At 48.0% G+C, this 24177-nt stretch overlaps 1 protein-coding gene across 9 annotated transcripts in view; it reads left to right on the forward strand.

The window, feature by feature from the left end:
- Rimbp2 (RIMS binding protein 2) overlaps nucleotides 1-24177 on the forward strand; it is a 194644-nt gene that overhangs the window by 94487 nt on the left and 75980 nt on the right. For all 9 annotated transcript variants that reach the window (XM_057763612.1, XM_057763618.1, XM_057763614.1 and 6 more), the window contains 2 exons: nucleotides 9004-9096; nucleotides 16795-16909. The gene's annotated coding sequence lies outside the window, so the exon portion shown is untranslated. The remainder of the gene's footprint in view (nucleotides 1-9003; nucleotides 9097-16794; nucleotides 16910-24177) is intronic.

The following is a 24177-nucleotide window of genomic DNA, read 5'->3' on the forward strand; positions in this document are numbered from 1 at the left end:
AATGCATAGCCCCAGGCTGGAGAGAGGGCAGAGCACTAATGCCAGGCACTTGGGGGACATCTGTAGAGCTTACTGTCACCTGAACACAATCTGTCAGGGTGCAGCCACAGGAACCGACTAGAGTCTGGATATGGGTCCTGACTGATCTGAGATGTTAAGCCTCTTAAACTATGCCCTGGCAAACCTTTATTTTTTCCCTACAGTACCCAGCATCAAGTGTTTCTGTTATAGCAACAAACTAGAGGAAGACAGCGTATCGACTGATTTGGGCTCTGAAATAGATTTGCTGTGTGATCCTCATTATGTCTTATAACCTCTCTGAGCTACAGTCTCAGTAGGAAGCCTGTAATAGACAATTAGGTCCAATGGCAAACACATGGATGTTTACCGCTAATTGTCTGGAAACAGACAGTATTGCCAGTTTTTCTGCTGGTATTTATTTTTCTTTGCCAGAAAATATCAATCCTTATTTTCCCGCTGTATTTCTTATTTTTAGATGTTAGTCACAATCTCTAAACCTTGAGAACACTTAAAGGCTGTGGGCCATATGCCGTCACCTGCTGCCACACCGGAGGCCTTCGCTCTCTGGGCTGCTTATGTCAGCTTTCAGAGCGAGCCCAGCGACCCCGCAGGAAGAAAGAACTGCATGTTTGTTTGCAATGCTTCCAGCTAGCTGGAATGGAGTTTGCATACCTAATATTGCCTTTTTCTCCACCCGAGTCCTGCTCGCAAAAGGGGCAGTTTCAAAACTGACCCAGGCCTGTACCTAAGTCGGATGGCTCTTCTGTATCTTGTCCAGATAGGCAAGGTCACCTCTTCTCATTATGGGCACTGGGAGGCATCGCTCTGAGCACTGGAACTTGTGGCTTTAATAGGAAGGGGCCTTCCTTGTGATGTGACAGATATCCTGCGAATGGCTTGTGGAGGGAGCTACATCAGGGAGACCAAGGCACTTTTTCTCTATTGGCCCATACCATAATCTGTCACCTAACATACGGTGCTCACATCAATCTCCCAAGGTTTTATTAGGCATCCCTAGCAGACCTGGTACTTATTGCATAGCCAAGGACAGCTTCATATTCATGGCAATCCTCCTGCTTCAGTCTCCCAAGTTCTGGAATTACATGGGTGGACTGCCACACCTGTCTATAACATCATTTTTAAACAATGATTGATTGATTTTTGGTTGGATTTCCATAAGGAAACATAAAGCCAGTAAGTCATCAGTCTTAGGAACTAGTCTTGAGGAAGGGAAGGGGTCCTTCTGAGTGCTGATGAAATTTCTCTCTAGTAGTGAGGATGACTACTCCATACGTGTATCATATATACGATTGTGGGAGCCTATGGATATGGATTTGTTCCACTTTAACTAAAGGTCAGAGAGTTCTGACCTATTCTTGCTCCTTCAAGGTTATATGACAAGAGGTTTGACCCAGTGTGTGGCTACTAACAGGATGTTTTGACCTAGGGTGTGGTTACTTGATGTTTTGGGTATTGAGAAGGTAATCACTTTGTTTGTTTCTTGTACCATGGTAAAGAAGTCTCTTGCCTCCCCCTCCTCTTTGGGTTGGGGTATATAAAAGCTGTTTGAAATAAGCACGAGGAGAGTCTCAGTACTTACTAAATGTTCTCCAGACTCTACCAATTGTCTCTTGCCTGTTTCTTTCTTTTTTTAAATATTTATTTACTTATTATGTATACAATATTCTGTCTACATGTATTCCTGCAGGCCAGAAGAGGGCACCAGACCTTATTACAGTTGGTTGTGAGCCACCATGTGGGTGCTGGGAATTGAACTCAGGACCTTTGGAAGAGCAGGCAATGCTCTTAACCGCTGAGCCATCTCTCCAGCCCTTGCCTATTTCTTTTTAATCTTCACATTTCTCTCTAAGCATGGATGAATAAGCCAGGCGGAACCCGGTAGTTGTTGCCCAGACGTGGGACATGACACCCCATCATCTCCTCAGGAACAGTTGGCCACACAGCATCCTCATCCGCTGGTGTGCCTGAAGCAACCATCTCTGGGAGTTTCCAAGGCAATGCTGGAGGCTCAGGGCTGGAAGGAGAGAAGGGGGAAGAAGGCCGGTGGAGTCTTTATGGAGAGTGTCGTCATTTCCCAACCATTAATCAAGCCTCTCTGGGAGAAGCAGCACCTTTTTAAAAAGTCACTTAATGCTTTCATGGCCTTGTTATCTGTGGAGAGATCCACGGAGGCTCATCTTTTACAGTAACCCAGACATAATGGATGCTCCTGCCTTACCGTATTAATGGCTAGTGAACTCCGAGCTTAGCCATACCACATAGCAATAGGCCAGTGTCTTAGGCGTGGGATTCTAGTTGTACAATTTTCTACATATTGCCCCTTTCGTCTCTTAGCTTATTGTTCTGAGCAGTCTTATTGCATGGCTATTTTATTACAGGTACCTTTCAATCCTTTTTAGGAGCTAGGAGTAGTTTATGTGTTCTTGTGTGCAGTTCAGGCCAACAACCTACGGGCTCACATCTCCCGCGGAGATGCAGCTCTTAAGTCCACAGGTCATGCTGAGGTCACAAGGAGTGAAAAATTACCCAGAAGGTCTCTCAGGCACAAGGGTCTCAGAGGGGCTAAGCACCATGAGTCCCAGGGGAATTTTTGGCATCTATCTGCAGTCATTAAACACATGCCTCCCATCTCTATGGAAACATATACCTGTTGTGAATCTTTAATATGAGTGGAATTAAACAATGCATGGCTTTTGGGGTCCAGATTTCTTTACCTTGCAGCACTTTATTGAGGACTTTCTCAGAGTAGAAGGAAATTGTTACTTAGAACTGCCTCCCCTCCCCATGGTTCTGGGAAGGCAGACTGTTGTTTTGGTCACAGCCCCCTTAGTTGCATAATGGTATTTCATAGCCCAATGGTCTCATGAAAATCACCAAGAATTGAAGGGTTAAATGATTTTCTCCCAAACAAACTTGGAATGGTTGGGACTAGAAACTCCAGGCCAGGCTCTTTGAGGCATGATTATCCAGATTATCCCGCAGGCTGCAAATTAGCGAGCTCTCATGGCGACAATGCCACTGGGTGGATGTGGCTGGAGACGATCAGGACCCTGGACAGAGCAAACGTTTCTTTCTGTTTGTTTTTTGGAGAATTTTGTGTGTCCTATTGTATTTATATCACACCTTCCACCGCTCCTGCTCCTCTTATATTTCCCACACCCTCTCAAATTCATGACCTCCTTTTCTTTAATTATTATTATTGTGTATGTATGTTACATAAATACAACCTGCTGAGTCCACTTAGAGTCGCTCATAGGCACATGTGTTCATTACTTGGGACTGGATAATCTATCAGGGGAAGGCTGATATTCTCTCTCTCTCTCTCTCTCTCTCTCTCTCTCTCTCTCTCTCTCTCCAGCCATTGATTGCCTGTAGCTCTTCATCTAAGGGTGGGGCCTTTGGAGATTCAACTGGCAAGTCAACTGGTGTCATTGAGCAGGTCTTGTTTAGGTGACTATACTATTGAGATTTCATGAAGGCAGCTTCCTTGTCACCTATGAAAGACAGTCTCACAGTAGACATCTTGTCCTGGTCTCCTGGCTCTTAGGATCTGCCCCATCTTCTTCCTCTTTGTTTCCTGAGCCTTGGGTTGGAAGGGTTGTGTTGGAGAGGCAGCAACTGAGGATAAGGTCAGCTCATTTGTTCTCTGCATTTTGACCAGCTGTGGATTTCTGTGACAGCCTCCCACCTGCTTCAAAAAGAGGCATCATGATGAGGGGTGAGAGCTACATGGAGCTGTGTATCCAAGGACAGGCGTGAAGAATGCAGTTGGGAATGATAATGGTCTCTTCATGGCTCATTCCTTTGCGTACTACACATGTCTCTACTCCTAATCTACTTTCAAGACCCCTTCATCCCCCAGCAACTCCATCCTCCCTGCCAATGACACCAGGCTGGCATCTCTTTCAAATTCTTCCTAGAAAGAATGAGACAACAAGCACCCGGTGTTGGCTTACTGCATCATCGATGGTGCCATTCTTGTATGGGAATATTAGACTAGACTTCATGTTGTAATGACACAGTCTATATCTGAACCCGATGAGGTTGCTCTTTATCATTTGTAAGTCATTACACATGTCCAGACTTGAGAGTGAGTCTTTTGTCTCACTTTTCCCAGATGACAAAACCAAACTGGATGACTCATAAACAAATGGACAGCTCTAACCAAGTCCAGAATACAAACCCAGACTCCTTTGGTATGACATTAAGATCCTTAAATCAAGTTTCCCTTTGCAGACGAAGACATTACAGTCAGGGCAGGGCAGATGGCTCAGCTGGTGAAGCGCTTGCCGTGCAAGCGTGAGGAATTGAATCGGATTCCTGAGAACCTGCATACAAAGCCGGACTCAGCAGAGCGACTCTGCAATCCCAATCCCAGCACTGGGGAGGCTGAGACAGGAGGATCCCAGGGACTCTATGGCCAGCCAGCCTAGCTCAGTTGATGAAGTTTAGGTTCAATGAGAGACTCAAAAACAAAAACAAACAAACAAGCAAAAAAATGCTCAATGTCAACCTCTGTGCTCTCTGCCCACATGTGTGCACACATGCATACACACCCACAGTACACACTTATGGACACATAGGTATGCACACTCACACAAAGTGTTGCATTGGAAAGTTTACATTTTTTTGTGCTTGGCCTCTTTCAGGCTCCTGCTGAGCTTTCTGTTTAAACTTGTGTAAAGTCATTTTTCACAAAGTCACTGTTTCCATTCGGCTTGGCTGTTAGCCCTGGCCAGCCAATGTGGCAGTTGCTTGAGCCTGTGAAGTAGGGTGCGGGCATTGGCTCTGTGTGGAGTTTGGTAAGGTGACATAGAATGTGTGTATGTGTTCATTTTTGATCTCATGGAAATGAAGCTTCCGCCGGAGATCTTCTTAGACCCCATTCCCAGGCTGTGCCTGCAAGACCCTAGCTCTGGAGTAACTGTAGCCTTCTAGAACCTTCTGGCTAGAGACACTTCTGAGCTTGCTACCCAGGAGACTGTGTGTGGCAAGAATAGGTCGGGGTGTAGGGGATTGGAGTTGCAGATCCCTACTGCCTGATTCAAACCCTGAGTGTTGCTTACTATTGTAGAGGCTTCTTGCTCAGGCTGTTAGTGACCCACCTCCCCAACTGTGTCTTAGTTTCTGCATAAGGCAAGAGAGGCGCCACCTTGCAGTGCTGGCACGGCCAAGATTTGGAGGACTGGGGAGGTTTTAGGAAGCAGAGTGCGAAAGTAGCCTGCTCGGTCACTATAGCAGTTACGGAGTCACACGTGAGCCTTTCTGGGCACCTGGCTGTCAGGGTCTCTCTGAGGCTAGGAACACAATCTCTCCAACTCTGGTGTCTTCACCAGCCCCTTTTTTTTCCTGTCTCCAGCAGTAGATAAGTGTCTGTTGTGTCTGTAAGTGCTGTTGGGAGTCTGGCATCTGGGTTTCCCATGGCACATGTAGTGTGAGGTTCCTGAGACAGAGGCACCATCATACCTTCCACGAGCTCCTTATTTGTGTCCTTATTCTGAGGGGCTCTCTCAGAATGTATCCCAGCAAGGACAGACCCCCCTCGGTCTCCCTCCCATGACTGTCTGCGTTTCTGTGGCTGTCAATCTTTTACGTGCCCTATCTTGTCTTCCTTTCCTATGAGGCCGGGGACAGGAGCTATGTCTAGAACACATATGTGTTGGGGGCACCAACGAGGCTGTATATAGAGGAAGCAGAACCCAGAAGTTCTCCAGACAACTCGCTTTCCCTCTCTTGCTAAGTTTTCCCTTCTTTCCATCTTACCACTGTGAAGTGGACATGCTGAGCATTCCAGGAGGATGGGAGACACCCAGAGGGCTGATTCGTTTCTTCCCAAGCTCTTGACATGCTCATGCTCTTGGGGAACTAGGAAAACTCAGTTTACCTCTCAGTGCTATGGCAAGGTGATAGACCAGTCTGGGAGCCCTAGGCTGGGTGCACTGAATGGCAGACACTCCAGAGGCCAAGCTCTAAGGTCAAGGAGCTGGTTAGTTCCATAGTATCTCAGTTCTCTTTATGCTTGCAGGAGGCTTTGTCTTTACAAGTCTGTGTGTATGGGAGGGATAGAAGAAAAGGGGGGAGGGGGTATTACCCTTATAGCATCATTAAACTTTATGAATCTCCCAAGAGCTCTGTCTAAAATATTGCTATGTTGAGGCTCCAAGATATACCTTTGGAGAGAATAGTTCAGCCCACAGTAGTGCATATGGCCTCACCAGGCTCAGATGAATAGCACTGCCCCAGCACCCTGCATCCCCTGCTTTCTCCCTGTATAAAGGGAATTCCTGACCAGTAGATCTCTGTGCCCTCACTTGCTCACCAGTGTTTGGTTTCTACCTCTGCCTGACTTCTCTAACAGAGACCCCCACTTTCAAGCCTGATCTAACCTGTAGATGCATCTATTTTGGGAATAAGTCCACTATGCTTGTTTTGAGTCACTGGGCCATATATCAAAACAGGGGTAATTGCGAGAGAAAGTCATGGTGACGGCTGTTGAAGGAACAGCAGCCCCAGTGACTCCAGACACCCTTCTTCCTGTGTGGCTTCTACACTTGGGTGTGTGCTGCAGCTGACTGAAGTAGGCACGTCCCATTCACCGTCCGTGTAGAATATTCTTGCACTTTGTCCAGTTGTCCATGTATAGTGCTTCTCTGTCCCTTGAAGGTGGCTGAGATTCGAACTCTGGAGTAGGTCTTACCTCACTCCCTTACCCTCATTGGAATTTCCTTTTTTTGTCCTTAATTCTGCTTGACACTTCAAAAAAATCAATTCAGGATTTCCCAAGTTATTGTATCAGTGAATATTGAATGTTTGAGAAAAACTTATTTACTAGACTTTCTGCTTTGGCCCAAGACTTCAGGATTGCATTCCCAGGAGATCTCAAGTTGGTCCTAGGACCATCTGGTCACTTGCCTGGAGCTACCCATAGCTGTGTGCCCATCTGCAGGGTGTAAGGAGATGGTGGTTTCCTGTGTGCAGTGTAGACCCTGGGATTTCACATACGCACTGTCTCACGTGACTGTGCTCTCTCTTATGCATCCTCACTCTGGTGGTCCTGAGCCCTGTCCCTTTCCTGGGCTTTGGCTGCAACTACATGCATCGCTTTAAGAGTTAGCGGTCTGAGGGTTAGGCAGATGGCTCAGTGGGTAGAGTGTTTGCTGTACAAGGGTGAGGATCCGAGTTCGATTCCCAGAACCTGCATTTTAAAAAAGCCAGCTACATACTCTAGAGGGGTAGAGACAGAAGGGTCCTTTAGTTTTGCTGGCCATCCCAGACCGTTAGCAAACTCCAGTTTAGTGAGAGATGGTGCCTCAGAAAAAGCAAGCTGATAATGTCTGATGTGTGACAGTTGCAGTCATCCTCCGGCTTCTACCTACAAGTACACATATGCGTAAACACATATGTACAGATTTAGCTCTCTGAGGCAGCAAGGAAGTCTGCGCAAGCCAGATTGCCTGTTTTTGCAATGCTATTCCAGGCCAGAAGAGACTGGGAAGGAGGGACCCTGTTCCCCGAATCACTCCTCAACATAGTCGTGACAATAAGTGAGTCACACTCTCCCCATCTCGAGGCTGTGGGCGTGTGTAGCTGAACTTAATTGCTGAGCCCTCCAATGCGGTCAGCAGCCAGTGAAATCCACCTCCACAGGGGTCCCATTCTGACACAGAGGAGAGCCGCATGCACTTAAGTGACAGGGGTGTCCGGGACCTCAGTCTGTGGAAACCCTATATCAGAGTGTGTCAAATCCCCAGTCCTCGCTGACGTGTCCTTCTGTGGATCCTCAGCTTGGTTGTCACCCTCACTGCCTGGTACAGATAGATTTGTCGTGTTGCGGCTGCAAGCCCACACATTATAGAAGCCTTATGCTCATATATATATATATATATATATATATATATATATATATATATACACACACATATACATACATACATATATATATATATTGCACAGAATGGTCTTAATTTGGCATTTCTTAAACAGGGCTTGTGAATTAGAGCAGCTTAAACTTCAGAGGGTCTCGGTGTGACTAGAGTGATACTGATTTTCCTGAGCAGACAGCCCTGATGCCTATGGTGTTGCCTATGAAGCCTTTTAGGGTACATCTCGCAGTCTAAGGGTTTGATAGGATAAGGTGAGTGCTGAGCACTTGCTAAGTTGTCCCCAGGTGTTTCAATGGCCACGCATCAGAACTGCATGTGTGCTCTGCTCCCACAGGGGACACCAGAGCCTATGTGACTTAAGCAGCCGCCTTGAGATCACAGCCACAGCACCCCTTCCTATATCAACTCTGGCTTCTTTGAGGGTGGGCCATGTGCTTATAGGGACACACTCAGCCACGGAGCCCACTCAGGTTTAACCTGGCTTCCTCCCTCATTCCTTCCTATCTGTCACTGATCAGACATCCCTGCCCAGGACTCAGCTCTTTCTTGGCTGGTCTATGGGTTATTTCCCATGACCTCTTTCTGTGGCTGACTCCTTGCCATGGGAACTGAGGTCGTAAGTGGCCCCTGAGTGCTTCATGACTGGACTGATTTGTAAACACCGCAATAGCAGGAAAAGGAGGTGACATGCCTTTCTCTTCGCCTAGCGCTGTCTTGGCATCGTGTCTCCTGCCTTGAATTAGACAGCCTGTTGTTTTCCCCTCTAGCCATACAACTGCAGCCACTGAACCCAGTGGAATGGAATTTCATAGGGCGACCTTTCTGTAGCTACTAGAAGACTGGATGACAGAGCTTTACCTCCTTAGTACCAAAAGCAGCTCAATATTCACATGACATCACAGTACAGGTCGCCAGTCCCATTCTGCAACTGGCATATGCATGGCTTAGAAAAGGAAAGATGGGGTTCCTCCTGGCTGAGGCTTCAGAGTCAGCACCAAGCCTAGCTCTAGTCTCTAAACCAGAACTTCATGTCCTCAGGCCCATCTTTAGCTCACCATGCCCTTTCCTTCTTTTCCAGAATGGTGAACTGAAGGCTGATGTGCAGAGGGAGCATCATCTGAGGCCCCTGGAAAGAGGCTTCCCTCCCTCGAGGGCCCAGCACCATGACCAGGTAGGTAACAATGCCTCTATTAGCCCACTTTGGGATATCTCAAGAGGATCCAGGAGGAGCCACAGGGAAGGGAGGGCATGCGGGGTGAACGCACAGATTCTACCCAGCCGAACTGGCCCAAGACCAAAGCCTGCTGCATCACCCAACAGCATCTCTCGAGCATGAACCTCTAACTAGACATCTACCAGCTACGAAGTCAGGGACCCAAACTGGAGGGTGACCATCCATCCTGAATCATGCCTGGTCCGCTACGCTGTGGGGATGCTGGCCAGGTCCTAGCTCTCCACCCGGCTTCCATAGCTGCTGGCATCCATGCCGGACTACTCTTTTTTTGCTTACCCAGAGGCAAAAATGGTTTCTTATTTAGGCTCTCTACCTCCCAGCTTGCCATCCTGTTGTAATCCCCATAGCAGATGGAGTGATCTTGGCTTCTTCAATGCACACCCTCCCATGGCTCCCATAAATACATGGAGTTCTGGTGACCTTGTGTGACCTTGGTATCTGTCACTCCCACCTCACTTACCAAGCTTCAGCCACCCCAACTTTTTTGCAACTTGGAACCTCAGTCTGGTCTCAGCTCCAAATAGTTTCTGGTTTCAGAATGCCCTGCCTCCTCCTCTTCCCAAAGTTCCAGCCACTGAAGCCCCAAAGCCTTCCTGTGAAGCTTCCTGTCCACGCCACTCTGAAGGCTCGCCTCACCTCACCTCTCCTTCTATGGAACCTGGTTTCTATATCATTTAGTCTGTCAGTCCTCTCTCATTCTGGCCTATCTTCTCTGCTCTGTCTGTCTGTCTGTCTGTCTGTCCGTCCCCACTGGTCTGGTCTTTACTGTCACCACCACTGCTGAGCCTCCAGCCTGTGGAGTGCAGAGATCCCTTCAGGATTAGCTGAGTAGTGGATTAGCACTTGGGTTTTTGACATTTAGAGAATGTATTTCTATGTATATCAGATGGTTCTAGAACTTTTTGTCCCCCTGCTTTAGCCTTTTGAGATCTAGAGTGACAAGCCCGTCCCAGTGGAAAAATTCTTTTTAGTTTGGGAAACTGAGTCTTGTGCATGCTAGGCCAGGGCTCTACCATGGAGCCACACCCCCAGGAGCCATACCCCCAGCCCTGAGTGGATGGTTTGAGCTGCTGACATCACAGTTTCACCCAGCTGTATGACAAGGCATAGCTAGACCCTAACCAGTTGGCACCTGTGCTCCAGCTTTTCTACTTAGCATGTTTTTGAAAACATGTTTTTTTGGGTTAAGGATAGAGCACTTGTATGTAAAAGACCTTCAAAAGAAAAAAAATCAATTTTGGGAGCAGAGAGATGGCTCAGTGATTAAAGAGTGTGAACTCAGTGAGGACCTGCATTTGATTCTCAGCACCGCTGTTGTCTCGCTCACAGCCTGTTACTCCAGCTCCAGAGCTCCTATCGCCCCCTTCTGGCCACGATGGTCATTGCACTCACATGCTCAGCCTCCCAACTTGTAAACATATAATTAAAAAATAAAATCTTAAAAATGAGAGGGTCTTTTTCTCTGTCAAGAAATTGCAGTGTCAAAGAGAGTAGGGATCCCTGTACATTGCTGGCGGGCGCTAGGCAGCCAGTGGGGAAAGTAGGCTGGACGTCCCTCCAGAATTTAGCTAGGATGATGTGCGATCCAGCCACTCCACTTGGAGTCCGTGCTAGTTCCTCTAACTGATGCGGTGGTAAAATACTCTGACCAAATCAACTTTATTTTATGGTCCACCATTGCAGAGGACCAGGGGCAGGCGTCTGAGGCAGTTGTCACATCGCATCCATAGTCAGGAAGCAGAGAGCAGGGGATGACGGCATGCTGGGGTCCAGCTCACTCTCTCCATCTTACATAGACTAGGATATGCCCAGAGAGTATAGTCCCAGCTACAATCGAGATTATCAGTTAACTAAATCAGATTCACCCTCCTCCCCCATAGGTGTGCTCGCCCATCTCCCTGGCGAGTCTAGATTCTGTCAAGTTGACAGTTCACACTGTCACAGGGTGTGTGGTCAAAGACATCGAAAGCGGGGCACCGGACCTGTGTTTGTGTGTCCATAGTATGAACGTACAGTGACCCAAAGCTGAAAGGTACCCATGTGTCCCCTGATGATAAACAGACACACAAGGAGCCCACAGGTACCCCGGCTTGACTCTTCCTAAAGACCAGAAACGTCTGCTTCTGCTGCCGGCTCTTCCTGCTCTTTTAAACAGGCTGTGAGGTTCTGAGTGAGTGTACCTCCCCTCCCCCGCTTTGTAGGGGTGTCAGAGGAGCCTGGTGACTCACAGGGTACAGATGGTAACAGCACACTGGCAGGGGTGTGCCCAGGCCTTTCCCACCCCCACACCAGCCTGGCTGGGCTCTCTCTATAATGAGAAGCCATTCTAATATGAGCTAGGGCATGGGTGGACCTGGGGGACATCAGGGGAGGCCGGCAACAAAATGATGGATACTGAACAATTGAACTTTTTGTTTGTTTATTTGAAGTTGGGCAGGGCTGGTGGGGGGGCAAGGACCTTATGCATGCCAGACAAGCTTCTACTACGGAACCACACCACCTGCCCTCTTTTTGCTTTCATCTTGAGACAGATTCTCAAGTCATCCAAGGTGGTCTTGTCCTTGCTCTGTCACCAGGCAGGCTTTGAACTATCAACCCCCGACTAAGTTTCTTGAATAGCTGCGACTACAGGCCTGATTTTGATTGTACTTAAACAAGGTCCCTGGAATAGCCAAATGTGAGACCTAAATTGGAGTGGTGGGTGCCTGGGACCAAGGGAGCAGAGGTTGGGAGTCATTGTTCAAGGGGACAGAGTTCTAGACACGTGTGGCAGTCATGGGGTCAGGGAGCAGGCTTATTTAGTATCACTGGACTTGAAAATAGTTGAGGCGATGTCATGGATATTTTAATCACATTTTAAAAATGAATGTGCTTTCCTGTTAGTGCCCTTTCCCCTGCTCCCATCAGCTTCTCTTCTTTCAAAGCAACTCTGGGGGAAGATTAAGAACTTCAGGCACACACACACACACACACCAAGGATACACACAGGAGAAGCCTCAGTGACCTGCTCAGCCCAAGAATGACATCAATTGATGGTGACATTTGTTTTAAGCTCTGTATACAGAATGACAGGGCTGGTGGGGAGTTGGTGGGGAGCTGGCCCATGGGCTAGCTTTATTCCTCCTTTTCAAGTCACCCCCCCTTGGTGGGAGGTTCTGTGGGTTTCTGGTCAAGACAATACTCCCCCAGAAGCAGGTGCAGTCTTGGCTCCGAAGCAGCCTATTTTCCCAGCCTCTGGGATGCCCTTGACAACCCTATTTCTGAAGGGTAGGACTTGGTTCAGCTTCGTGTTTTCCTTAAGGCCGGTCACTTATGGGCACCTTCCTAGCATTCCCTTTGAAACAGGCTGTCAGGGACCTGGGAAGATGGCTCAGAAGTTAAAAATACTTAATGCTCTTGTAGAGGATCCGAGTTCCGTTCCCAGCACCCATAAAAACATTTGTCCCTCCAGTTTCTAAGGGATATCTGATACCTCTGGGATCTGGGGGACCTGCACTCATGTATACATCCTCACACACAGACAGACACATATACACATAATTAAAATTATGTGTGTAAAAAATAGACCTTTGAGTAAGCTTCTAGGTGCCGAAAGAGACTGTTTCCCTCCTGCTTTGTAGGGATGTCAGAGGAGCCTGGTGACTCACGGGGCCCAGACAGGAACAACAGGCTGGCAGAGATGTTCCCAGCTCTGTCCCACCCCCTTGCCAGCCTGCCTGGGCTCTGTTCTCTTCCCAGTTCTGAGTGAGCTAGGTTGCAGGCTTAGAGCCTTCCACAGGAGACAGCAGCTCATCAGCTTGCCCGTGGGCTCAGCATCTTGTGTCCTCAAGTAGCTGGGAAGTCCCACGACAATGGTGAATGCTACATCTGATCCACAGTAGGCAGGGGCTTGTCAATACAAACCCGGCTCCGGGGAAGCCTTCAGGGTCTGCTCTTTCCTTTTTCCATTCTTGCCTGGAGTTGCAATCTGTTTTTCGTAGCCCCCATGAAGAAAGCAGCATTAATTATGGAAGAGAGGAGAAGTGTGGCCTCATTCTTCCTAAGCTTGAGCAGAGCTGGTAGATTCTGAGATCCAGATGTGGTCCAGACTATTAAATACTGCACCAAAGTCCCTCTGGCGGACAGCCTTGTGGAGGAGCGTCGAGCCTGGAAATCTGGGACGCAGTACAGAAAATGTCCCCAATACCCCGAGGCTTTGCAAAGTCACCTGTGTACTGATCTCACAAACTAATTCTAGTTTCTTCCTTGGCTGAGCTAGACAGAGCTGGGAGCTGCCCCCAGGCAGGACAGCTGTCCTGTAGCAGTTTGAGGTTGGAGGCTTCATTTGCTTCCAGAAGCTATGGCTAAGTGTTGTGGGCTCCTCCCTGCCAGGCACCTTGTGGCTCCCTCTCGAATCAGCTGTGAACTGGAAATGTTCTAGCAGATACCTGGTGGCTAGTGTTGCCGAGTGAGCCTTGTCTGCCTGACGGGGCAGCACACAAGCCTGGAGGTGCCAAGTCCCCAAGCAGGGGGTTGTATCAGTTAATCTATAGCCCAAGGACTTCTGAGCTGCCATCTGTAAATCTGGTGACCCTGTTGGCAGAGTCCACACCCAATTACAGAATGCCAGTATAAAAAATATTGGCATTAGTTTAATTGAGAACGTTGTGGAGGTTTGTGGGGACGACACATAGATTTAGGATTTGGTAGGCTAAGCAAAGGAAAGTGCCCCTGCTTTTATTTCCCATTTTATTCCAGAGATACTTGCATGCATGCAGGGACCTCAACTCATCTTTATGCTTGGGAAAAAGGAGAGCAGCATGGCCTCATCCTTTGTCCATTTGGATCCTGTACTGTTTGTCCTGGGGTGCCTTGTTGCTTTGAGTACTCCTCTCTTGCAGGATGTACCTTGGCTTAGTTCCCAGGAGAACATTCTAGGCCAAGTATGTCTCCGACGGCAATGTGGGGTGTTTTAAGAGGTGCTCTATGGTCCTAGGAATGCGGATTGTGAGCCCCACACCTCTGTTTAGACACACATATGTTTTTCCCTCCCTCCTCACCTCCCCACATGTGCTGGGCTCTGCTGGGACCTGTGTGCCAAAGTACTAGGTTCCTGGTGTGTCCTGGACTCTTGCCAGTCGGGCCCCTTCTACTCACTGGGCCCTGAGGTGGCAGCAGGGTTAAGAGGGCTTGCATGTAGAGGTAATGGGTCTGTGTTTCTCCAGTGAAACCAATGGCCACCGACAGGGTCCTTCTCTGGCCTGTCCGCTCCAGTGCCCCTCCCCCTCTTTACCCAGCAGAAATTGGAGTCAGGTCTCTGACTAAGGCAGTGTTCATGGATGCTTGAGAGGAGTGTCCTGGGGGCGGCTAACAACTATGGGGGGACCTGAATACAAGTCCTGATCTGCTCTGCCCTGCATGGGTAGTGGCTTCTGCAACACTGTCCCAGGGTGTTCTTCCCCACTCTGAGCACTGTATCCTTAGTGTGGCTGGAAGAAGACCCGTCAAAGCCTTTCTCACATGGTTTTAGGTTCAGATAGTCATTGTCACTGGGCTCAGTGTTACTGGGGCTTGTGTCACATGGATTTGAGTCCTAGCTGTTGGGTGAAGCCGAGTACCATCCCTTGATAAAGCAATGGGGGAGACTGAGTCAGGGTCCTTATGAAGAATGGGGGCTTACAAGACAGGGTCGATAGCTATGGGGTGGGAGTATACTGGAAGTTGGGGTTACAGCCTTCAGACACAGAGCAATAGGGATGAGGCTGGGTCGGACGCTACCTGAGGGCTGGACCCCACCTGGGCAGTAGGCTGTGTCTCCATCAGTATAAGACTTTGGATAACTGACCCCACAAGGTCTGACAGAGGATGCTGTCTGGGAACAGGCTGAAGCAGCACAGGGTGCTTTCTGGGGACAGTTCCAATGACATTCAACAGGAGCCAGCTTCAGTGCAGGATCGTCACCCACACTGCAAAGGCCTGGAGAAAAGGAGTGTGGCAAATTGGGAGTGGGTGGAGGCAGGTGGTTGAATGAGGCTTTCGTTACCTTCTGTGGGCAGAGAAGTCTGCCCGAGGTGTTCTGCTCCATAACAGGGCTGGACCCGGGTGGGGATGGTGCAGGATGGGTGGGTACATCTTGACAGGCAGTGGAGTCCCTAAGTGCAAAAGATCAGAGGTAGGAATGGACTTGATTTGTTTAGGGAGCAGAGACCAGGGTGTCCTCAGCATGTGACAGCCCAGGCCAGAACCAGCAGAAGAGAGGGAGATCTTGTAGAAGCTCCAACTCCTGGGGAGTTTGGATTTTATTTTGATTTCTATAGCAACCCCAGGAAGTTTTTAGCAGGGAGAGGCTGGGCTTGAAAACATTTCATGAAGCTGTACTGGGCTCCAAATGAGACTAAGTTCTGAGTGCTCAGAGCCCCCTCCCCCACCCCACCCCCTTTTACTCTCTTGGCAAGTGGGAACATAAGACATGGCAATTTCCAGCAAACCTGTGCCCTGGGGTTGAGGTTCAAGAGTGAGGAGCATTTAACTGAAATAGATGACGACATCTTCTTCCGAGACTGTTGCCAGAGGCCTCCGGCAGTGACAAGATGACTTGCGTGAGCTCCTGCATACCAGACATCCCCATGACCCCCAGTAGCAGCCCCTGTAGCCACCAGGAGTGTCACAGGCCTGCCCCCTTTTTCCTGGAGTCAGGGGAATTGTCTAGCAGAGAAAAGCCTCATAGTTCACGAGATCTCTGAGATGACAGGGACTTTGGAGATGGGAAACAGAGCTTTGCAAAAGTCTGTTCCAATGTTTGGGAAGGAAGCTAGAAGTCTGCCTCTGGTTTGGAATATGTTGTTTCCCCCTAAGAGTTACTAGGAGCTCAGTTCAGGGACCTTTCTCATCAGTAGCATGCCCCGACATGCTTTGTAGAAACAATAAGAGAGACAGAAAAGGGTGTGTGTGCCTGTGTGTGTGTGTGTGTGTGTGTGTGTGTGTGTGTACATGCCATTTCCATCCATTTCATCACTGACTGGGTAAAGGTTTTAGACAAAATTAGTACTTGTAGAATTAGCACATTCTTATCTATTAGGATTCTCATGATATCAGGGGCAGAAAATGATTCCAATTGACCTCAGTACCTTTGATAGAAGGATAAACAGCTTCAGGTACAGCTGGATCTAGGTGTTCAAGCCTTTTCCCTCTGAGTGTCTTGGCCCTGTGTCTTCATTGACTTCACCAAAGACCAGTTCTTCCCTTATGGTGGCAAATGACATAGTAGTTCTAGCCCTTCTTCTCAATTTCCAAGGCCCCCTGAGAAGAGATTCTCCTTTTTATCAGGGCCTTACACGAGGGTCACAAGACTTCCCCAGCCAGCGACTATATCTAGGGAATAGAGTGTTGCCCATGTACCAGGAGTGGGTCTTATTCCAAGTTGGAACCAATCATTCTGGGTGTGGTGAAGGTGTGAGGGGGCAGGAGGGTTTGTCACCTCTGGGTGCCTCATGGCCCTGACTTGTTTGAACCAGCCAGGCAGTCTGTCCAGAAAAACTCAAGGCTCTTTACCGCTCCAGAGGAGCCTGCACAGGTACTGGAGGGGACCAGCATGATACCTCTCCCATTCTGGGCTGACCTTAATGGCCTCCATGTCTTCTGTCCTTCTGCTCACAGGTGAAGGCTGAACATGCCTGGCTCTCCCTGGTGACCTGAGAGGAGAGCTCAATTCACTGTGCAGAAGAAACGCCAGCTCCAAGTCAAACTGGAGAACTTGGAACAGGTCCTGAAGGTAGGAAGGCTTCATGACGACCCTTCTGCAGGCAGCAATGGGGTGGGGTGGAACGGGGATGGTGAGTACTCTCCTAGAGGCTCAGAAAACCTCTCCAAAACTGAGGACTCTTGGGACCACATTGACTCTGTCACTGGTGGGAGACCATGTTTTCTGAAAGCCATCCCGACTGTGTGTTCCTTCTCTGAGGTTGCTAAATACAACTCAGCACCATGGAGGTGGAAATGGGAATGCTTTAGCCAAGACCAGGTTCCTAATCTCCGTGAGGTTCCTATTGTTCTCAGAGGTTTATAATGGAGGGTCTGTAACTGCTGTTGCCATGGTTAGAACAGCACCATCCCTTCTATTGATGTGGATCAGACCAATCAAGTGCTGCCTACAAATGCCTGATGTGGGCAGAGCCCTCTGCAAATAATGAACAGATGGCTATGCTGTTGTTGCAGAACGACACTGAATGCATTTTTTAGTTTTTTGTTGTTGTTGTTGTTGCTTCTGTGATGTTCAAAAGGTATTAACCACTAGATGTTAGAAGGATACTGTGCTGGCTAGTTTTGTCAATATAGTCACCTGAAAGAGAACCTCATTGAGAAAATGCCTCCATAAGATCCAGATGTAGGCATTTTCTTAAGCAGGGATTGATGGGGGAGGGCCTAACCCATTATAGGTGATGCTATCCCTGGGCTGGTGGTCCTGGGGTCTATAAGAAAGCAGGCTGAGCAAGCCATGAGGAGCAAGCCAGTATGCAGCACCCCTCCATGGCCTCTGCATCAGCTCCTGCCTCTAGATTCCTGCCCTGTTTAAGTTCCTGTCCTGACTTCTTTTGATAATGAACAGTAATATGGAAGTATAAGCTGAATAAACCCTTTCCTCCCCAACTTGCTTTTTGATCACGGTGTTTTGACGCAGCAATAGAAACCCTAAGTCAGAAACAAAGGGTGGATCATCTCCAACCCTACTGGCCTTTTGGTCATTTGATTTTTTTTCCTGGTGTGGCCCTCACAGCCACACTTCAAATCGAGCAGCACTTTGAACCAATGCTAATTCATTTGGAGTCTCACAAGGAATGTATGCCTACACAGCACTTGGATGGAGACATACCCAGGCTCCTCTGGGCAGCTGGCTTCTCTGTGGGCTTCCAGTTCAGAAGGTTCTGATGAGAGAAGAGTACCATGTCAATCTCTAAGCTGCTATCTCTACCTAGTGAGCACTCTTCAGGACATAAGCTGCCCACCCCCTGGCTCACCTCTTTTTTGTAACAAAGAAAGTGTTTGGTAGAGCGGATGGAGGGTAAGCCTTGAATCCTGGCTATCTGGAGCTCACGCATGAAAGTGATCTGGAGGGGCAGTTTAAATTGGTCATTCTTGGAAGACCCAGGAGTCACTTGGTGATGCCAGAGGCACGTTGTTTGGTATAGGAAAGGGACCCACTAGTGGTATGCCAAACCTCCTGTCCTACAGGCCAGGACTCAATAGCAAGGAATTATCTCACACCAAATGCTGGCCGTACTGAGATAGGCCAGTTTTACAGGTGTTAGATGGAATCTTAGAGTTGTTTGCATTTCTCTGATGACTAAGAATGTTGAACATTTCCTTAAGTGTCTTTCAGTCATTTTAGATTCCTATGTTGAGAGTTCTCTGTTTAGGTCTGTACTCCATTTTTTTTATTATTAAATTATGTGTTCTTTTGGTGACCAATTTCTTGAGTTCTTTGTATATTTTGGAAATCAGACCTCTGTCTGATGTGGGGTCAGTGATGATCTTTTCTCATTCTGTAGGCTGTTGTTTTGTCTTGTTGACCATGTCCTTTGCTTTACAGAAGCTTTTCAGTTTCAGGAGGTCCCGTTTATTAATTGTTTCTCTCAGTGTCTGTGCTGCTGGGGTTATATTTAGGAAGTGGTCTCCTGTGCCAATGCGTTTAAGTGTACTTCCCACTTTCTCTTCTATAAGGTTCAGGGTGGCTGGCTTTATGTTGAGGTCTTTGATCCATTTGGACTTGAGTTTTGTGCATGGTGATAGATATGGGTCTATTTTCATTCTTCTACATGTTGACATTCAGTTATGCCAGCAGCACTTGTTAAATATGCTTTCTTTTTCCCATTTGATATTTTTTTGCTTCTTTGTCAAAAAACAGGTATTCAAAGATGTGTGGATTGATATCCGGGTCTTCTATTTGGTTCCATTTGTTCTCCTGTCTGTTCTTATGCCAATACCATGCTGTTTTCAGTACTGTAGCTCTGTAGTAGAGTTTGAAGTCAGGGATTGTGATGTTTTCAGAAGTTCTTTTATTGTACAGGATTGTTTTGGCTATCCTGGGTTTTTTGCTTTTCCATATGAAGTTGAGTACTGTTCTTTTGACGTCTGTGAAGAATTTTGCTGGGATTTTGATGGGCATTGCGTTGAATCTGTAGATTGCTTTTGAGCTTGATTCTTATAACCCATGTGGTAAAAGGAAAGGACCCTCAAAGATTGTCTCTCACGTCCACAAAAGCGTGTACCCTCACCCATACACCACAGACCTGCACACACACGAATGCTAACGAGAGTAACAACAGCAATAATATAAGCAAACATATATGAAATGGCAGAGAACCCCTGAGGAAGACACGGCTTCTCCCAGAGTCTAAATTGGCTCCAAGTACCCAGGGAGACTGGATATAAACAGGGATGTGAACCATTCCATAAATTCCACCGCTTTGGAGAGAGGAGCTGTAGTTTATTAAGGATGGCAAACCCTAGAGCCAGGAGTAGATTTTCCACCTGCATTGTGGGTTGAGCACCATGGGGCACTCTTTGGCATCACTGTCCCTTCTTTGTGTGTGTGTGTGTGTGTGCACGCACACGTGCACACATGCATGCTACTTTGGTTTCTGTAGCTGTGATAAACACCATGACCAAGAGAAACTTGAGGGGAAAGGATTTATTTCATTTTATGCTTCCAGTCACAGTCTCTTTTGGGGAAATCTGGGCAGGAACCATGGAGGAATGCTGCTTACCGGCTTACTCTTTTGGATTGCATTCAGCTAGCTAGCTTCTTTATTCAAACCAGGACTACCTGACTAGGGGTGGTATGCTGGGTTCTTCCATATTGATCAACAATTAAGGCAATTTCATCGTGTAGGGCCTGAGATGGGCCATCCCTTGGTTGATATTCCTGCTTAGATCTTGACTCATGGTTAAGTTGACAATAAAAACTCACCAGAGCCAGGCAGTGGTGGCACATGTCTTTAATCCCAGTACTCTGGTAGGTCAAGGCAGGCTGATCTCTAATAAGTTCAGTGCCAGTCTGGTCTACAAAGTGAGTTCCAGGACAATCAGAGCTACACAGAGAAACCTTGCCTTGAAAATGTAAAACAAAACCCCCAAAACTCACCAGGGCAGGGAATTATGTTAGGGGAAGGACAGTCCAAGGCAGCACGTGGTTCTTGAGGCTTCCCTTTCTAACCATGAGCAGGAAAAGTCGGGGGGAGAGGGTCAGGTCAGGTTGCCACCACACAGGGAGAATCCAAAAGCATCTTAATGGTGGAGACAGGAGAAGGGAGCCTGTGATGTTCCCATCCCCCAAGTCCATGCTGCTTAAAAACCCATGAGATACCATCTGTCCATTCTTCCTTTGGGGATAGTAGCTTATTTGAAGAGACTGTGTGTTTATCTACCACTTCTGTCGGAGAATGCTGGGTCCCTAGTGTCCTTGTCAAAGGGATAGAACCATTGCGGTGTTTCTGCATGGGATCTACACAGCAAGATTTCTCAGTACCCTGCGTGGCTTGTGAGGGTACTATGTGACCACTCCCAGATGCCACCAGGTAGTGACCATCACTCATGCACTGTAATAGCAAGCTGGCGGGGCACATAGTCTCCCTCAGTGTTGCACGGGGATGGTGTTCCGAAGAAAAACTCACGGGTAGGTAAGGTGATGGGATGCATCTTAGGAATGTGCTTGAAACCTTCACACGCAGAGGGAGATGTTTCCAAGTGATGTGAGGGAGGGCCTTGTCAGTATCAATGGGATAGCACCCCCATGTCGAAGTGTGGGGAGCCTGAGAAGTTAGATTTGTCCTCAGAGTCTTGGGATGCCAAATCTACTTCTTGCTGTTATAGTGTCACCACGTGATGGACTGTCCCCAGGCTTGGTGGCTTCAAAGAATTGTTTAGCCATTCATTGTTGCTCTTCCATCCAGGTGGGTAAAACTGCTTCTCAGCATGACTGGGCTTGGCTGGAGGACTTCACTGTCCAGCCAAGGTTACTGCTCATGTCCGGAGTCAGCTGGGCCAGACTGCTCTGCTTTGATGGCCGTTCAACTCCTATTTAGCTCCTGGCCCTCTGTCCCTCAGCAACGTATGAGGTCTGACCAATGGCATGGAGGACTAAGGAGAGCAGGAACAGTCATGGCCCCACAGGGACAAGCTTGAATCTGGCACAAGCCTGCCTCTGGCACCATATTCTGGAGGCCAAAGCAGGTTCCAGGCTGGTAAGGTCTCAAAGGATGGAGAGAGCATCCCATCATTAGATGCCTAGGTCCAGTGGGATCTGGGCATCTTCAACATTGTTTATTATTATAGATGCTCCTGAGGGCCAAATGAGTGGATCCGAACTCTAGTTGTTGTTGGTTGGCAAAGGAGACAGTATACCAGGCTTTTTCTTTGGGTCACCAACCAGCTCCAAAATCATGACACAGAATTATTAGTAATGAATGCTTGGCCTAGCTTAGGCTCATTTCTGGCTAGCTCTTTTAACTTAAATTAGCCTGTTTCTCTTTATCTACCATTTGCCTAGGGCTTTTTACCTTTTTTTCTATGTGTCCTACTCTGTGTCTGTCTGTCCGGCGGATGCCTGACTGGCCACGGGCATCTCCCTTGTTCTCTCCAGAGCCTAGATTTCTCCTCCTACTTATTCTCTCTGACCTGCAGTCCCACCCATCCCTCTCCTGCCTGACTATTGGCCATTCGGCTTTTTATTAGACTAATCAGGTGCCTTAGGCAGGCAAGGGGGCTACAGCAACACATCTTTACATAGTTAAACAAGCGCAGCAGAAACAAGAGTAACACACCTTTACATAGTTAAACTAAGGTAGCAGAAACAAATGTCGCATCCTTCACACAGTTAACGCAATATTCTGCAGTATAAACAAATGTAACACATCTTTGCCCAGTTAAAGTAATGGTTCACAACAAGGCAGGGATCAGGAATGATGGGCAGTCCAGTCAGGAGATGGCAGCAGTGCCCATCAGGAGAGGAGGTGATGTTTAGAATCTGAGCTCGAGGTGGAGGCTACACGAGCTGCTCGTGGCTGGAGGAGGCAGGAAGAGTCAGGCTGGAGTTAAGATGTTATGGGGCTTGGGCATGAGCTTTTGCTTAATTTAGGGATCGTGCTCTATGACAAGACTCCTAGGGATGGACAGCTGGACTCAGCAGCCACTTTGTGTTAGTTCATGGTGACCATGGGGTCCTCAGTGCAGAGGACTCCAGGCTCACGCTGGGATCGACCACTGGGAGATGTCTCCACTCACTGCTGAGTGGAGCATACGGAGGAACTGACCCATTCAGCCCGATGCTGGGAAGCTGATGGCAGGCAGGGGTGGGCCTTTGTGTCTGTCAATATGACTCCTCCATCAGGTGTCTGGTGGTCATGGTTGTCTGAATCCTATGACCTTACTGTGTGATGGGGTGGCCCTGATGTTCAGCAAGTGAAGGACTCCTGTCTTATGTTCTATCATTTGACAGCAATCTGTGGCTAATTGTTCCAATGGCCAGGTTCACACACTGGCTTTTCTGTTAACCATGATCATTTAATGTGGCTGAAGACACTAGATGCTGTTTCCCTGCTGGCTCCTGATTGATTGGTGAAGCAAACAAGAAAACTAAGGCCCAGCGATGTGTGTTCCTTGTGCTGGAGCGTACAGCTGGCTAGCGTACCCCAAGTGGCATTTGAAGGCAGTCTGGCTCACTTAGTCTCCCCTCCCCAATTCCTGGTCTCTATCCCTGGGCCAGGGGCTTGGGGACCATTGATGTGGGATGTGAATTGTGTTGGGAGGAGCTTTTCCATCTTGTGATTGATGGTTCCACTCTCCTGGGTTCTCAGGGTCCTTTGGGGGAATCTATGGAAATGCCAGGCAGAAGGGTGGCTGAAAGAGCAGAGATTTAATTTTCATACCTTATTAATTTACTTTGTTGTATAATGTGTGTTTGTATGTGTGTGGACTCATGTGCCACGGGAGCCTGTGGAGGTCAGAGGACAACTCGGTGGGAATTGAGTCTCTCCTTCTCCCATGTGGGTTTCAGAGACTGAACCCAGGTCATCAGTCTTGGTAGCACATACCCTTATCTGATGAACCACCCTAGCAGCCCACAGGGAGACTCTTCAGGCTTCCTATCTAGTTCTTCCACCCAGTTGGAGATACTAGCCTAGTTTTGGTGAAAATACGTTCTAATTTCTGGAACTTTAGTGACTATCTCACTGTGGTGAGTAAACCTGATGATGCAAAGATGGGTTAGGAAGTCATGCGAACTGAACACAAATAGCCTGATGTATTCCCTCCCATGTCTGAAGATGCAGACTCAGAACCTGTATACACATGTGCTTGTGTACAGACAAAACAAAACATGGCTCCCAGTCCACTACCACTATGGTATAACAGAGTCCCCAGTGTGGTTTTCCAGACCTTTACCTTGAAGACCTGCCAAGGGAAGCCATGTTTCCTTCATGCCTCAGCTCAAACAGGGCAGGACCCTGAGGAGGAGAGGAGGGGATAGCTTAACTAGCTCCATGTCTGCTCCTATGGCAGCCGTGGTTCCTCAGGAGGTTGCCTTTGACCTTTGTAGGCAACCTAAGCACCACAGTTAGTGTTGACAGCCAGCTATAAATATTATCGCTTTAAAAACAAATTCTGCCATAGGAAGGCTGGAAAATGGTGATTTTTCCCCCTTATGGTGTGTAATTGGTGTTGCTTTTGATAAATAAAGTTTTCTCACTGTGTAGCACAAGGCCCTAGGGACCAGGCATGGCACTGAGTAGATACTGCCTTGGGAGAAACAGGGCTTTTGGTTGTCCTTCAAGGGGGCCTTCACCTTGCATGCTCAGGGACAGCCAGCAGTGTGACCATGGGGACACTGTATTAGTACTTCTCTATAGCTGTCATAAAATGCCATGACCAGGGCAACTTACAGAAGGATGCCTTTGCTTGGGTTTATGGTTCCAAAGGGCTTAGGAGTCTGTGATGGCTGTATCTTGAACCCATGCGTGAATCAGAGAAACCAAACTCAAAATGGTG

The sequence above is a fragment of the Chionomys nivalis genome, chromosome 3 (assembly GCF_950005125.1).
Source record: "Chionomys nivalis chromosome 3, mChiNiv1.1, whole genome shotgun sequence".
Lineage (NCBI taxonomy): Eukaryota > Metazoa > Chordata > Mammalia > Rodentia > Cricetidae > Chionomys > Chionomys nivalis.